Source organism: Adiantum capillus-veneris, chromosome 21, assembly GCF_014529385.1.
Source record: "Adiantum capillus-veneris isolate H3 chromosome 21, ASM1452938v2, whole genome shotgun sequence".
NCBI lineage: Eukaryota > Viridiplantae > Streptophyta > Polypodiopsida > Polypodiales > Pteridaceae > Adiantum > Adiantum capillus-veneris.
Genome location: NC_140951.1, coordinates 148,710,026 through 148,726,711, shown reverse-complemented (window position 1 = coordinate 148,726,711; position 16,686 = coordinate 148,710,026).

The following is a 16,686-nucleotide window of genomic DNA, read 5'->3' as shown; positions in this document are numbered from 1 at the left end:
TAAATGTCTAAGTAGAGCTAGCTTCTTTAATGGAATCAAGGTTGGGAAAGTGGTGCATCTTGAAACCAAAAGCCCTTTATTGTATTAGAGCATAGCTTGGACAAGTGAGGGACCTAGTTTTAATGTGTGATGTCCAAAGAAAAGTATTACAAGACCTTGCTTTCCAATATTTGAATTGGTCAAGTGGTTAAAACTAAGTATAAAACTTTGACCATTTTCTTCTCGAATTGCCAAAAAGCTAGTTTTAGACACCCCTAAATGAAAATGGTTTAGGGTGGCCTTAAACAATGTTTTTTCAAAGACTTGAACAAAAGGGTTGTCGAAGAGTAATGACAATTTATTGTGGCTTGAAGTGCCTGAGTATGTGAAAACAAGCCTAGGTTTTCCACGAGGCAAAAGGTGACATAATAAGAACATTGGAAAGTTAGGATTGACCATGTGGCCTAAACTTTGGCAAGTGAAGTGGTGGCCAAGTTTTGTGGCACAGTGTGCACTTGGTCCTATATGTGTTGACCACTTGGCTAAATCTAGGACCATAAGGCCAAGCCTTTGGCACCTTAAATATAGTATGGGACATAATCTAGAACTGCTATAGTAAATTAGTAGTATAGCTAATATGTTAATATTTGTATTATATTTAAGTATGTGCTAATATAATTTATGTTCAAAATTTCACTAATGAAGAATGTTCCCATTTAGCACTCCAGATGCGGGGTCTTAGGGCAATGCCACAATGGGGTGACAAGGCAGCGCTTCCACGTGAGGTTTGGGGATAGCGCTCTTGATGGGGATGTGGAATATAGCGCTCTCGATGGCGGGGCTTGGGAGGTTGATTTTGGGATATTGTTCTGGGCGGGGTCCGGGGCAGCGCCCAAAGATTTTTTTTTTTTTAAGTGAATTCCTAGTATAGAGTTATGCATGTTTTTCATATTTTCAACCATGATTTCTTTAATTTTGGCCGTGTGAATTGGTTAATTTTTTATATTGCTTTTGTTTTTTTTAATCCTATGATAAAACATGGACTTGTAGCATACGTGGCATTCTAATAAACCCTATCAAGATTAGGCACACAGAGAGCGCACGAGAAACGCACACAGAGAAAGCAGGCGAGCAGCAAAAACACAGAAAGCGCACACGGATCGCACACAGTTGGAGTATACGCGCGCGTAGAGAAGCAAGCTCGGCATCGTACACAACACACAGGTGGAGTGCACAGGATTGAAAGTTCGCGCACAAGACAAAGAAACAGCAGCGTACACAACGCTTTCCAGAAGGGCAGGATCGGGCAGTCTTCTCAGGAGACATTGCACACCTCACGAATAGAGAAAAAATAGGTATTTCTCTCTCTCTCACTCTCTGTCTTTCTCCATATAGAGAAGATGGTTCTCTGTAACTCTTCTTGCACACACACTCTCTCGTCAAAAGACAGAGATACATAGTTTAAACGTATCCCCGCACACATACACATATTCCCACACATCGTCTTCCTCTCTTCCACATACATAACCACAGTGAAATCTGTTATCTTGCTGTCTCTCTCTTGAAAATACATGCACATATTCCCACACATCGTCTTCCTCACTTCCACATACATAACCACAATGAAATCTGTTATCTTGTTGTCTCTCTCTTGAAAATACGTGCACATATTCCCATACATCGTCTTCCTCTCTTCCACATACATAAACACAGTGAAATCTGTTATCTTTCTCTCTCCTCTCTCTAAAAAACAGTTATTTATCTCTCTCTCTCTCTCTATCTATCTATCTCTGTATTTGCTATCTCTCTCTTGAAAATACATGCTCATGTATGTGTGCGTCTGTGTTATCTATGTGTATGTATGTATATTTGTGTTATTTCATTGTAATACTCATACATAATGCAGATACACAATTACACTTAATTACGATATGCACACATAGTATATATACATATATAAATATCACAAATAACTAACACATTGTAATACTAGTAAAATTGAATGGAAGACTTACTTGCGTGATCTGTTAAAGTCGATTCTTGTAGCGAGTTCTGGATGTATGCTGAGCTGATTTTCCTCTAATCCATTTGTAGATATGATTGTAACTTCTGTTTCTCAAAAATAGTAGTGTTGTTTAGTGATACACCTAATGGACATAAATGGTTTAAACTAGGACATGTAGACCAAAAATACGTGTATTTCTTTGGATGAATATATACACTTTTTGGTGACCCTTACCACAAGTGGTGGACCTTAAGACCAATGGACTATAAGGACCTCCAAACAATACCTTGTACACTCAATCCTTCTTGGTATCTAGGTTGGACAAGTGGTGGACCTTGTTCAAATTCTCTAACCACTCTCTCTAACATGGTGACATAATTTAGGTGTGATAAATTCATATCTATGCAAACTAATATCAGTTTAGGCTTGTTAATTTGAATTTGTTTGAATTTATGTACAATATAATGATTTGAGGTTTGCATATTTGAATTTAGGTGGTATAATGATATCTTTTTGTGGTAAACTTGAATTTAAAATCAATTTTGCGTGGAATATTTTAAATTTAAGTAGTAAAATTTAAATTTTTATAAAAAAGTTTGAATTTTAAAATTTGGGCGGGATAGTTTAAAATTTAGGCGGGATATTTAAGATTTGGGAGGGATATTTTAAATTTAGGCGGGAAGGTTTTGAATTTATAGCGAGATCTCCCTTACATAAGAGAGTATAGGTTGGACAAGTGGTGGACCTTCAAGCTAGAGCATCCATGCTACTGGACATGATAGGTAGGGAATCTAGTTGAATATTGTATGTATAATATATATGTAATAGATCTAGCTTGGACAAGTGGTGGACCTTGGAATAAAACCCCATGTAAAACATATCATGCACATTCCAAGTGGTCAAAAAAAATATCATTTAGAATATAGCCTTATAGGTTGGACAAGTGGTGGACCTTAACACCCAGATATTCTTCATATAATGACATAGCGTGGAAAACTGGTGAATCTTGAGACCAAACCATGCTACTAGCGATAATAGCTTGGACAAGTGGTGGACCTTGAAAGTAAACCCCCCATCTACGAAATATCGTGGGTTTAAGGTATTTCGATGGAGCCTAGCATCTTGGAGACATCGTGCATCTTGCTTCTCTTCATGTTTCAATGGAGCCTATCTTGGACAAATGGTGGAGCATCCTTCTCTCCATGTTTCAATGGACCCTAGCTTGGACAAGTGGTGGACCTTTAATTCTCTCTATTATTCAATAGAGTTAGCTTGGACAAGTGGTGGACCTTGGAACCAAACCCCCATTTAAAACCTATCATGGTCACTCCAAGTGGTGAGAAAGAATAACCTTTAAGATATAACCTTATAGGTTGGACAAGTGGTGGACCTTAACACCTTAATATTCTTAATATAATGACATAGAGTGAAAAAGTGGTGAATCTTGAGACAAAACCACTCGTGCTACTAGCACTAATAGCTTGGACAAGTGGTGGACCTTGAATGTAAACCCCCCATGTTTCAATAGAGTTAGCTTCGACAATTGGTGGAGCATCCTTCTCTCCATGTTTCAATGGACCCTAGCTTGGACAAGTGGTGGACCTTTGTTTCTCTCTATGTTTCAATAGAGTTAGCTTGGACAAGTGGTGGACCTTGGAACCAAACCCCCATGTAAAACCTATCATGGTCACTCTAAGTGGTAATAAAGAATAACCTTTAAGATGTAGCCTTATAGGTTGGACAAGTGGTGGACCTTAACACGCGCATATTCTTAATTTAATGACATAGAGTGGAAAAGTGGTGAATCTTGAGACCAAACCACTCAGGCTACTAGCAATAATAGCTTGGACAAGTGGTGGACCTTGACTGTAAACCCCTCATCTACGACATATCGTGGGTTTAATGTTTTTCAATGGAGCTTAGCATCTTGGAGACATGGTGCACCTTGCTTCTCCTCATGTTTGAATGGAGCCTACCTTGGACAAATGGTGGAGCATCCTTCTCTCCATGTTTCAATGGACCCTAGCTTAGACAAGGGGTGGACCTTTGCTTCTCTCTATGTTTGAATAGAGTTAGCTTGGACAAGTGGTGGACCTTGGAACCAAACCCCCATGTAAAACCTATCATGGTCACTCCAAGTAGTAAGAAAGAATAACCTTTAAGATGTAGCCTTATAGGTTGGACAAGTGGTGGACCTTAACACCCACATATTCTTAATAAAAGTGGTGAATCTTGAGACCAAACCACTCAGGCTACTAGCAATAATAGCTTGGACAAGTGGTGGACCTTGAATGTAAACCCCTCATCTACGAAATATCGTGGGTTTAATGTATTTCGATGGAGCATAGCATCTTGGAGACATGGTGCAGCTTGCTTCTCGTCATGCTTCAATGGAGCCTATCTTGGACAAATGGTGGAGCATCCTTCTCTCCATGTTTCAATGGACCCTAGCTTGGACAAGTGGTGGACCTTTGTTTCTCTCTATGTTTCAATAGAGTTAGCTTGGACAAGTGGTGGACCTTGGAACCAAACCCCCATGTAAAACCTATCATGGTCACTCTAAGTGGTAATAAAGAATAACGTTTAAGATGTAGCCTTATAGGTTGGACAAGTGGTGGACCTTAACACGCGCATATTCTTAATTTAATGACATAGAGTGGAAAAGTGGTGAATCTTGAGACCAAACCACTCAGGCTACTAGCAATAATAGCTTGGACAAGTGGTGGACCTTGACTGTAAACCCCTCATCTACGACATATCGTGGGTTTAATGTTTTTCAATGGAGCTTAGCATCTTGGAGACATGGTGCACCTTGCTTCTCCTCATGTTTGAATGGAGCCTACCTTGGACAAATGGTGGAGCATCCTTCTCTCCATGTTTCAATGGACCCTAGCTTAGACAAGGGGTGGACCTTTGCTTCTCTCTATGTTTCAATAGAGTTAGCTTGGACAAGTGGTGGACCTTGGAACCAAACCCCCATGTAAAACCTATCATGGTCACTCCAAGTAGTAAGAAAGAATAACCTTTAAGATGTAGCCTTATAGGTTGGACAAGTGGTGGACCTTAACACCCACATATTCTTAATAAAAGTGGTGAATCTTGAGACCAAACCACTCAGGCTACTAGCAATAATAGCTTGGACAAGTGGTGGACCTTGAATGTAAACCCCTCATCTACGAAATATCGTGGGTTTAATGTATTTCGATGGAGCCTAGCATCTTGGAGACATGGTGCAGCTTGCTTCTCGTCATGTTTCAATGGAGCCTATCTTGGACAAATGGTGGAGCATCCTTCTCTCCATGTTTCAATGGACCCTAGCTTGGACAAGTGGTGGACCTTTGTTTCTCTCTATGTTTCAATAGAGTTAGCTTGGACAAGTGGTGGACCTTGGAACCAAACCCCCATGTAAAACCTATCATGGTCACTCCAAGTGGTAATAAAGAATAACGTTTAAGATGTAGCCTTATAGGTTGGACAAGTGGTGGACCTTAACACGCGCATATTCTTAATATAATGACATAGAGTGGAAAAGTGGTGAATCTTGAGACCAAACCACTCAGGCTACTAGCAATAATAGCTTGGACAAGTGTGGACCTTGAATGTAAACCCCTCATCTACGACATATCGTGGGTTTAATGTTTTTCGATGGAGCCTAGCATCTTGGAGACATGGTGCACCTTGCTTCTCCTCATGTTTGAATGGAGCCTACCTTGGACAAATGGTGGAGCATCCTTCTCTCCATGTTTCAATGGACCCTAGCTTAGACAAGGGGTGGACCTTTGCTTCTCTCTATGTTTGAATAGAGTTAGCTTGAACAAGTGGTGGACCTTGGAACCAAACCCCCATGTAAAACCTATCATGGTCACTCCAAGTAGTAAGAAAGAATAACCTTTAAGATGTAGCCTTATAGGTTGGACAAGTGGTGGACCTTAACACCCACATATTCTTAATAAAAGTGGTGAATCTTGAGACCAAACCACTCAGGCTACTAGCAATAATAGCTTGGACAAGTGGTGGACCTTGAATGTAAACCCCTCATCTACGAAATATCGTGGGTTTAATGTATTTCGATGGAGCCTAGCATCTTGGAGACATGGTGCAGCTTGCTTCTCGTCATGTTTCAATGGATCCTATCTTGGACAAATGGTGGAGCATCCTTCTCTCCATGTTTCAATGGACCCTAGCTTGGACAAGTGGTGGACCTTTGTTTCTCTCTATGTTTCAATAGAGTTAGCTTGGACAAGTGGTGGACCTTGGAACCAAACCCCCATGTAAAACCTATCATGGTCACTCCAAGTGGTAATAGAGAATAACCTTTAAGATGTAGCCTTATAGGTTGGACAAGTGGTGGACCTTAACACGCGCATATTCTTAATATAATGACATAGAGTGGAAAAGTGGTGAATCTTGAGACCAAACCACTCAGGCTACTAGCAATAATAGCTTGGACAAGTGTGGACCTTGAATGTAAACCCCTCATCTACGACATATCGTGGGTTTAATGTTTTTCGATGGAGCCTAGCATCTTGGAGACATGGTGCACCTTGCTTCTCCTCATGTTTGAATGGAGCCTACCTTGGACAAATGGTGGAGCATCCTTCTCTCCATGTTTCAATGGACCCTAGCTTAGACAAGGGGTGGACCTTTGCTTCTCTCTATGTTTCAATAGAGTTAGCTTGGACAAGTGGTGGACCTTGGAACCAAACCCCCATGTAAAACCTATCATGGTCACTCCAAGTAGTAAGAAAGAATAACCTTTAAGATGTAGCCTTATAGGTTGGACAAGTGGTGGACCTTAACACCCACATATTCTTAATAAAAGTGGTGAATCTTGAGACCAAACCACTCAGGCTACTAGCAATAATAGCTTGGACAAGTGGTGGACCTTGAATGTAAACCCCTCATCTACGAAATATCGTGGGTTTAATGTATTTCGATGGAGCCTAGCATCTTGGAGACATGGTGCAGCTTGCTTCTCGTCATGTTTCAATGGATCCTATCTTGGACAAATGGTGGAGCATCCTTCTCTCCATGTTTCAATGGACCCTAGCTTGGACAAGTGGTGGACCTTTGTTTCTCTCTATGTTTCAATAGAGTTAGCTTGGACAAGTGGTGGACCTTGGAACCAAACCCCCATGTAAAACCTATCATGGTCACTCCAAGTGGTAATAGAGAATAACCTTTAAGATGTAGCCTTATAGGTTGGACAAGTGGTGGACCTTAACACGCGCATATTCTTAATATAATGACATAGAGTGGAAAAGTGGTGAATCTTGAGACCAAACCACTCAGGCTACTAGCAATAATAGCTTGGACAAGTGTGGACCTTGAATGTAAACCCCTCATCTACGACATATCGTGGGTTTAATGTTTTTCGATGGAGCCTAGCATCTTGGAGACATGGTGCACCTTGCTTCTCCTCATGTTTGAATGGAGCCTACCTTGGACAAATGGTGGAGCATCCTTCTCTCCATGTTTCAATGGACCCTAGCTTAGACAAGGGGTGGACCTTTGCTTCTCTCTATGTTTGAATAGAGTTAGCTTGGACAAGTGGTGGACCTTGGAACCAAACCCCCATGTAAAACCTATCATGGTCACTCCAAGTAGTAAGAAAGAATAACCTTTAAGATGTAGCCTTATAGGTTGGACAAGTGGTGGACCTTAACACCCACATATTCTTAATAAAAGTGGTGAATCTTGAGACCAAACCACTCAGGCTACTAGCAATAATAGCTTGGACAAGTGGTGGACCTTGAATGTAAACCCTCATCTACGAAATATCGTGGGTTTAATGTATTTCGATGGAGCCTAGCATCTTGGAGACATGGTGCAGCTTGCTTCTCGTCATGTTTCAATGGAGCCTATCTTGGACAAATGGTGGAGCATCCTTCTCTCCATGTTTCAATGGACCCTAGCTTGGACAAGTGGTGGACCTTTGTTTCTCTCTATGTTTCAATAGAGTTAGCTTGGACAAGTGGTGGACCTTGGAACCAAACCCCCATGTAAAACCTATCATGGTCACTCCAAGTAGTAAGAAAGAATAACCTTTAAGATGTAGCCTTATAGGTTGGACAAGTGGTGGACCTTAACACCCACATATTCTTAATAAAAGTGGTGAATCTTGAGACCAAACCACTCAGGCTACTAGCAATAATAGCTTGGACAAGTGGTGGACCTTAACACGCAGCGCCCAAAGATTTTTTTTTTTTAAAGTGAATTCCTAGTATAGAGTTATGCATGTTTTTCATATTTTCAACCATGATTTCTTTAATTTTGGCCGTGTGAATTGGTTAATTTTTTATATTGCTTTTGTTTTTTTTTAATCCTATGATAAAACATGGACTTGTAGCATACGTGGCATTCTAATAAACCCTATCAAGATTAGGCCACACAGAGCGCACGAGAAACGCACACAGAGAAAAGCAGGCGAGCAGCAAAAACACAGAAAGCGCACACGCACACAGTTGGAGTATACGCGCGCGTAGAGGAGCAAGCTCTGCATCGTACACAACACACAGGTGGAGTGCACAGGATTGAAAGTTCGCGCACAAGAAATGAAACAGCAGGGACACAACGCTTTCCAGAAGGGCAGGATCGGGCAGTCTTTCTCAGGAGACATTGCACACCTCACGAATAGAGAAAAAATAGGTATTTCTCTCTCTCTCACTCTCTGTCTTCTCCATATAGAGAAGATGGTTCTCTGTAACTCTTCTTGCACACACACTCTTCGTCAAAAGACAGAGATACATAGTTTAAACGTATCCCCGCACACATACACATATTCCCACACATCGTCTTCCTCTCTTCCACATACATAACCACAGTGAAATCTGTTATCTTGCTGTCTCTCTCTTGAAAATACATGCACATATTCCCACACATCGTCTCTTCCTCACTTCCACATACATAACCACAATGAAATCTGTTATCTTGTTGTCTCTCTCTTGAAAATACGTGCACATATTCCCATACATCGTCTTCCTCTCTTCCACATACATAAACACAGTGAAATCTGTTATCTTTCTCTTCCTCTCTCTAAAAAACAGTTATTTATCTCTCTCTCTCTCTCTATCTATCTATCTCTGTATTTGCTATCTCTCTCTTGAAAATACATGCTCATGTATGTGTGCGTCTGTGTTATCTATGTGTAGGTATGTATATTTGTGTTATTTCATTGTAATACTCATACATAATGCAGATACACAATTACACTTAATTACGATATGCACACATAGTATATATACATACATAAATATCACAAATAACTAACACATTGTAATACTAGTAAAATTGAATGGAAGACTTACTTGCGTGATCTGTTAGAGTCGATTCTTGTAGCGAGTTCTGGATGTATGCTGAGTGAATTTTCCTCTAATCATTTGTAGATATGATTGTAACTTCTGTTTCTCAAAAATAGTAGTGTTGTTTAGTGATACACCTAATGGACATAAATGGTTTAAACTAGGACATGTAGACCAAAAATACTGTGTATTTCTTTGGATGAATATATACACTTTTTGGTGACCCTTACCACAAGTGGTGGACCTAAGACCAATGGACTATAAGGACCTCCAAACAATACCTTGTACACTCAATCCTTCTTGGTATCTAGGTTGGACAAGTGGGTGACCTTGTTCAAATTCTCTAACCACTCTCTCTAACATGGTGACATAATTTAGGTGTGATAAATTCATATCTATGCAAACTAATATCATTTTAGGCTTGTAATTTGAATTTGTTTGAATTTATGTACAATATAATGATTTGAGGTTTGCATATTTGAATTTAGGTTGTATAATGATATCTTTTTGTGGTAAACTTGAATTTAAAATCAATTTTGCGTGAATATTTTTAATTTAAGTAGTTAAAATTTAAATTTTTATAAAAAAGTTTGAATTTTAAAATTTGGGCGGGATAGTTTAAATTTAGGCGGGATATTTAAGATTTGGGAGGGATATTATAATTTAGGCGGGAAGGTTTTGAATTTATAGCGAGATCTCCCTTACATAAGAGAGTATAGGTTGGACAAGTGGTGGACCTTAAAGCTAGAGCATTCCATGTACTGGACATGATAGGTAGGAATCCTAGTTGAATATTGTATGTATAATATATATGTAATAGATCTAGCTTGGACAAGTGGTGGACCTTGGAATAAAACCCCATGTAAAACATATCATGCACATTCAAGTGGTCAAAAAAATTATCATTTAGAATATAGCCTTATAGGTTGGGACAAGTGTGGACCTTAACACCCAGAATATTCTTCATATAAGACATAGCGTGGAAAACTGGTGAATCTTGAGACCAAACCATGCTACTAGCGATAATAGCTTGGACAAGTGGTGGACCTTGAAAGTAAACCCCCCATCTACGAAATATCGTGGGTTTAAGGTATTTCGATGGAGCCTAGCATCTTGGAGACATCGTGCATCTTGCTTCTCTTCATGTTTCAATGGATCCTATCTTGGACAAATGGTGGAGCATCCTTCTCTCCATGTTTCAATGGACCCTAGCTTGGACAAGTGGTGGACCTTTGTTTTCTCTCTATGTTTCATTAGAGTTAGCTTGGACAAGTGGTGGACCTTGGAACCAAACCCACATGTAAAACCTATCATGGGTCACTCCAAGTGGTAATAGAGAATAACCTTTAAGATGTAGCCTTTTAGGTTGGACAAGTGGTGGACCTTAACACGCGCATATTCCTTAATATATGACAACTAGAGTGGAAAAGTGGTGAATCTTGAGACCAAACCACTCAGGCTACTACAATAATAGCTTGGACAAGTGTGGACCTTGAATGTAAACCCCTCATCTACGACATATCGTGGGTTTAATGTTTTTCGATGGAGCCTAGCATCTTGGAGACATGGTGCACCTTGCTTCTCCTCATGTTTCAATGGAGCCTACCTTGGACAAATGGTGGAGCATCCTTCTCTCCATGTTTCAATGGACCCTAGCTTAGACAAGGGGTGGACCTTTGCTTCTCTCTATGTTTCAATAGAGTTAGCTTGGACAAGTGGTGGACCTTGGAACCAAACCCCCATGTAAAACCTATCATGGTCACTCCAAGTAGTAAGAAAGAATAACCTTTAAGATGTAGCCTTATAGGTTGGACAAGTGGTGGACCTTAACACCCACATATTCTTAATAAAAGTGGTGAATCTTGAGACCAAACCACTCAGGCTACTAGCAATAATAGCTTGGACAAGTGGTGGACCTTGAATGTAAACCCCTCATCTACGAAATATCGTGGGTTTAATGTATTTCGATGGAGCCTAGCATCTTGGAGACATGGTGCAGCTTGCTTCTCGTCATGTTTCAATGGAGCCTATCTTGGACAAATGGTGGAGCATCCTTCTCTCCATGTTTCAATGGACCCTAGCTTGGACAAGTGGTGGACCTTTGTTTCTCTCTATGTTTCAATAGAGTTAGCTTGGACAAGTGGTGGACCTTGGAACCAACCCCCATGTAAAACCTATCATGGTCACTCCAAGTGGTAATAAAGAATAACCTTTAAGATGTAGCCTTATAGGTTGGACAAGTGGTGGACCTTAACACGCGCATATTCTTAATATAATGACATAGAGTGGAAAAGTGGTGAATCTTGAGACCAAACCACTCAGGACTACTAGCAATAATAGCTTGGACAAGTGGTGGACCTTGAATGTAAACCCCTCATCTACGACATATCGTGGGTTTAATGTTTTTCGATGGAGCTTAGCATCTTGGAGACATGGTGCACCTTGCTTCTCCTCATGTTTCAATGGAGCCTACCTTGGACAAGGTGGAGCATCCTTCTCTCCATGTTTCAATGGACCCTAGCTTAGACAAGGGGTGGACCTTTGCTTCTCTCTATGTTTTCAATAGAGTTAGCTTGGACAAGTGGTGGACCTTGGAACCAAACCCCCATGTAAAACCTATCATGGTCACTCCAAGTAGTAAGAAAGAATAACCTTTAAGATGTAGCCTTATAGGTTGGACAAGTGGTGGACCTTAACACCCACATATTCTTAATAAAAGTGGTGAATCTTGAGACCAAACCACTCAGGCTACTAGCAATAATAGCTTGGACAAGTGGTGGACCTTGAATTAAACCCCTCATCTACGAAATATCGTGGGTTTAATGTATTTCGATGGAGCCTAGCATCTTGGAGACATGGTGCAGCTTGCTTCTCGTCATGTTTCAATGGAGCCTATCTTGGACAAATGGTGGAGCATCCTTCTCTCCATGTTTCAATGGACCCTAGCTTGGACAAGTGGTGGACCTTTGTTTCTCTCTATGTTTCAATAGAGTTAGCTTGGACAAGTGGTGGACCTTGGAACCAAACCCCCATGTAAAACCTATCATGGTCACTCCAAGTGGTAATAAAGAATAACCTTTAAGATGTAGCCTTATAGGTTGGACAAGTGGTGGACCTTAACACGCGCATATTCTTAATATAATGACATAGAGTGGAAAAGTGGTGAATCTTGAGACCAAACCACTCAGGCTACTACCAATAATAGCTTGGACAAGTGTTGGACCTTGAATGTAAACCCCTCATCTACGACATATCATGGGTTTAATGTTTTTCGATGGAGCCTAGCATCTTGGAGTCATGGTGCACCTTGATTCTCCTCATGTTTCAATGGAGCCTACCTTGGACAAATGGTGGAGCATCCTTCTCTCCCCATGTTTCAATGGACCCTAGCTTAGACAAGGGTGGACCTTTGCTTCTCTCTATGTTTCAATAGAGTTAGCTTGGACAAGTGGTGGACCTTGGAACCAAACCCCCATGTAAAACCTATCATGGTCACTCCAAGTAGTAAGAAAGAATAACCTTTAAGATGTAGCCTTATAGGTTGGACAAGTGGTGGACCTTAACACCCACATATTCTTATAAAAGTGGTGAATCTTGAGACCAAACCACTCAGCTACTAGCAATAATAGCTAGGATAACCATTAAGATATAGTCTTTCAAGGGGTGAGAAAGAATAACCATTAAGATATAGTCTTATAGGTTGGACAAGTGGTGGACCTTAACACCCAAATATTCTTAATATAATGATAGAGAGTGGAAAAGTGGTGAATCTTGAGACCAAACCACTCATGCTACTAGCGATAATAGGTTGGACAAATTGTTGATCTTGAATGTAAACTCCCCATGTACAAAATAACGTGGGTTTTAAGGTATTTCGATGGAGTCTAGAATCTTGGAGATATGGTGCAGCTTGCTTCTCTTCATGTTTCAATGGAGTCTATCTTGGACAAATGGTGGAGCATCCTTCTCTCCATGTTTCAATAGACCCTAGCTTAGACAAGTGGTGGACCTTTGCTTCTCTCTATGTTTGAATAGAGTTAGCTTGGACAAGTGGTGGACCTTGGAACCAACCCCCCATGTAAAACCTTTCATGGTCACTCCAAGTGGTCAGAAAGAATAACCATTAAGATATAGTCTTATAGGTTGGACAAGTGGTGGACCTTAATACCCAAATATTCTTAATATAATAACACAGAGTGAAAAAGTGGTGAATCTTGAGACCAAACCCCTCATGCTACTAGCGTTAATAGGTTGGACAACTGGTGGACCTTGAATGTAAACCTTCCATGTTTCAATAGAGTTAGCTTCGACAAATGGTGGAGCATCCTTCTCTCCATGTTTCAATGGAGCCTAGCTTGGACAAGTGGTGGACCTTTGCTTCTCTCTATGAGAAGAATAAAGTTAGCTTGGATAAGTGGTGGACCTTGGAACTAAACCCCTATGTAAAACATATCATGGACATTTCAAGTGGTGAGAAAGAATACCCTTTAAGATATACGCTTATAGGTTGGACAAGTGGTTGACCTTAACACCTAGATCTTCTTTATATAATGACATAGAGTGGAAAAGTGGTGAATCTTGAGACCAAACCACTCATGCTACTAGGGATAATAGCTTGGAAAAGTGACTGACCTTGACGTTAAACCCCACATGTAAACAATATCGTGGTTTAAGGTATTTCAATGGATCCTAGAATCTTGGAGACATGGTGCAACTTGCTTCTTTTCATGTTTCAATGAAGCCTATCTTCCACCAATGGGGATCATCCTTCTCTAAATGTCTCAGTGGAGCCTAGCTTGGACAAGTGGTGGACCTTTGCTTCTCTCTATGTTTCCATAGAGTTAGCTTGGACAAGTGGTGGACCTTGAAACCAAACCCCCATGTAAAACATATCATGGTCATTCCAAGTGGTGAGAAATAATACCCTTTAAGATCTAGCCTTATAGGTTGGACAAGTGGTCGACCTTAGAACCTAGATCTTCATAATATAACGACATAGAGTGGAAAAGTGGTAAATCTTGAGACCCAACCACTATGCTACTAGGGATAATAGCTTGGAAAAGTGACTGACCTTGACGTTAAACCCACATGTAAACAATATCGTGGGTTTAAGGTATTTCAATGGATCCTAGAATCTTGGAGACATGGTGCAGATTGCTTCCCTTCATGTTTCAATGGAGCCTATCTTGGACAAATGGTGGAGCATCCTTCTCTCCATGTTTCAATGGAGCCTAGCTTGGACAAGTGGTGGACCTTTGCTTCTCTCTATGTTTCAATAGAGTTAGCTTGGACAAGTGGTGGGCCTTGGAACCAAACTCCCATGTAAAACCTATCTTGGTAACTCCAAGTGGTGAGAAAGAATAAAGTTTAAGATATGGCCTTATAGGTTGGACAAGTGGTGGACCTTAGCACCCATATATTCTTAATAGAATGACATAGAGTGGAAAAATGGTGAATCTTGAGACCAAACCACTCATGCTACTAGAGATAATAGGTTGGACAAGTGGTGGACCTTGAATGTAAACCCCCCATGTACAAAATATCATGGGTTTGAGGTATTTCAATGGAGCCTAGCATCTTGGAGACATGGTGTAGCTTGCTTCTCTTCATGTTTCAATGGAGTGTATCTTGGACAAATGGTGGAGCATCCTTCTCTCCATGTTTCAATGGACCCTAGCTTGGACAAGTGGTGGACCTTTGATTCTCTCTATGTTTCAATAGAGTTAGCTTGGACAAGTGGTGGACCTTGAAACAAAACCCCCATGTAAAACCTATGCTGGTCACTCCAAGTGGTGAGAAAGAATAACCCTTAAGATATAGCCTTATAGGTTGGACAAGTGGTGGACCTTAACACCCAAATATTCTTAATATAATGACATAGAGTGAAAAAGTGGTGAATCTTGAGACCAAACCACTCATGCTACTAGCGTTAATAGGTTGGACAAGTGGTGGACCTTGAATGTAAACCCCCCATGTTTCAATAGAGTTAGCTTCGACAAATGGTAGAGGATCCTTCTCTCCATGTTTCAATGGAGCCTAGCTTGGACAAGTGGTGGACCTTTGTTTCTCTCTATGTTTCAATAGAGTTAGCTTGGAGAGGTGGTGGACCTTGGAGCCAAACCCCCATGTAAAACATATCATGGACATTTCAAGTGGTGAGAAAGAATACCCTTTAAGATATACCCTTATAGGTTGGACAAGTGGTCGACCTTAACACCCAGATCTTCTTAACGTAATGACATAGAGTGGAAAAGTGGTGAATCTTCAGACCAAACCACTCATGCTACTAGAGATAATAGGTTGGACAAGTGGTGGACCTTGAATGTAAACTCCCATGTACAAAATATCATGGGTTTAAGGTATTTCAATGGATCTTAGCATCTTGGAGACATGGTGCAGCTTGCTTCTCTTCATGTTTCAATGGAGCCTATCTTGGACAAATGGTGGAGCATCCTTCTCTCCATGTTTCAATGGACCCTAGCTTAGACAAGTGGTGGACCTTTGCTTCTCTCTATGTTTCAATAGAGTTAGCTTGGACAAGTGGTGGAACTTGGAACCAAACCCCCATGTAAAACCTATCATGGTCATTCCAAGTGGTGAGAAAGAATACCCTTTAAGATATAGCCTTATAGGTTGGACAAGTGGTGGACCTTAACACCCAGATCTTCTTAATATAATGACATAGAGTAGAAAAGTGGTGAATCTTGACATCAAACCACTCATGCTACTAGTGATAATAGGTTGGACAAGTGGTGGACCTTGAATGTAAACCCCCCATGTACGAAATATCATGGGTTTAAGATATTTCAATGGAGCCTAGCATTTTGGAGACATGGTGCAGCTTGCTTCTCTTCATGTTTCAATCAAACCTGGCTTGGACAAATGGTGGAGCATCCTTCTCTCCATGTTTCAATGGAGCCTAGCTTGGACAAGTGGTGGACCTTTGATTCTCTCTATGTTTCAATAGAGTTAGCTTGGACAAGTGGTGGACCTTGGAACCGTACCCCTATGTAAAACCCATCATGTGCATTCCAAGTGGTGGTAAATAATACCATTTAAGATATAGCCTTATAGGTTGGACAAGTGGTGGACCTTAACACCCAGATCTTCTTAATATAATGACATAGAGTGGAAAAGTGGTGAATCTTGAGACCAAACCACTCATGCTACTAGGGATAATAGGTTGGACAAGTGGTGGACCTTGAATTTAAACCCCACATATACAAAATATCATGGGTTTAAGGTATTTCAATGGAGCCTAGCATCTCAAAGACATGGTGCATCTTGTTTCTCTTCATGTTTCAATGGAGCCTATTTTGGACAAATGGTGGAGCATCCTTCTCTCCATGTTTCAATGGACCCTAGATTGGACAAGTGGTGGACCTTTGCTTCTCTCTATGT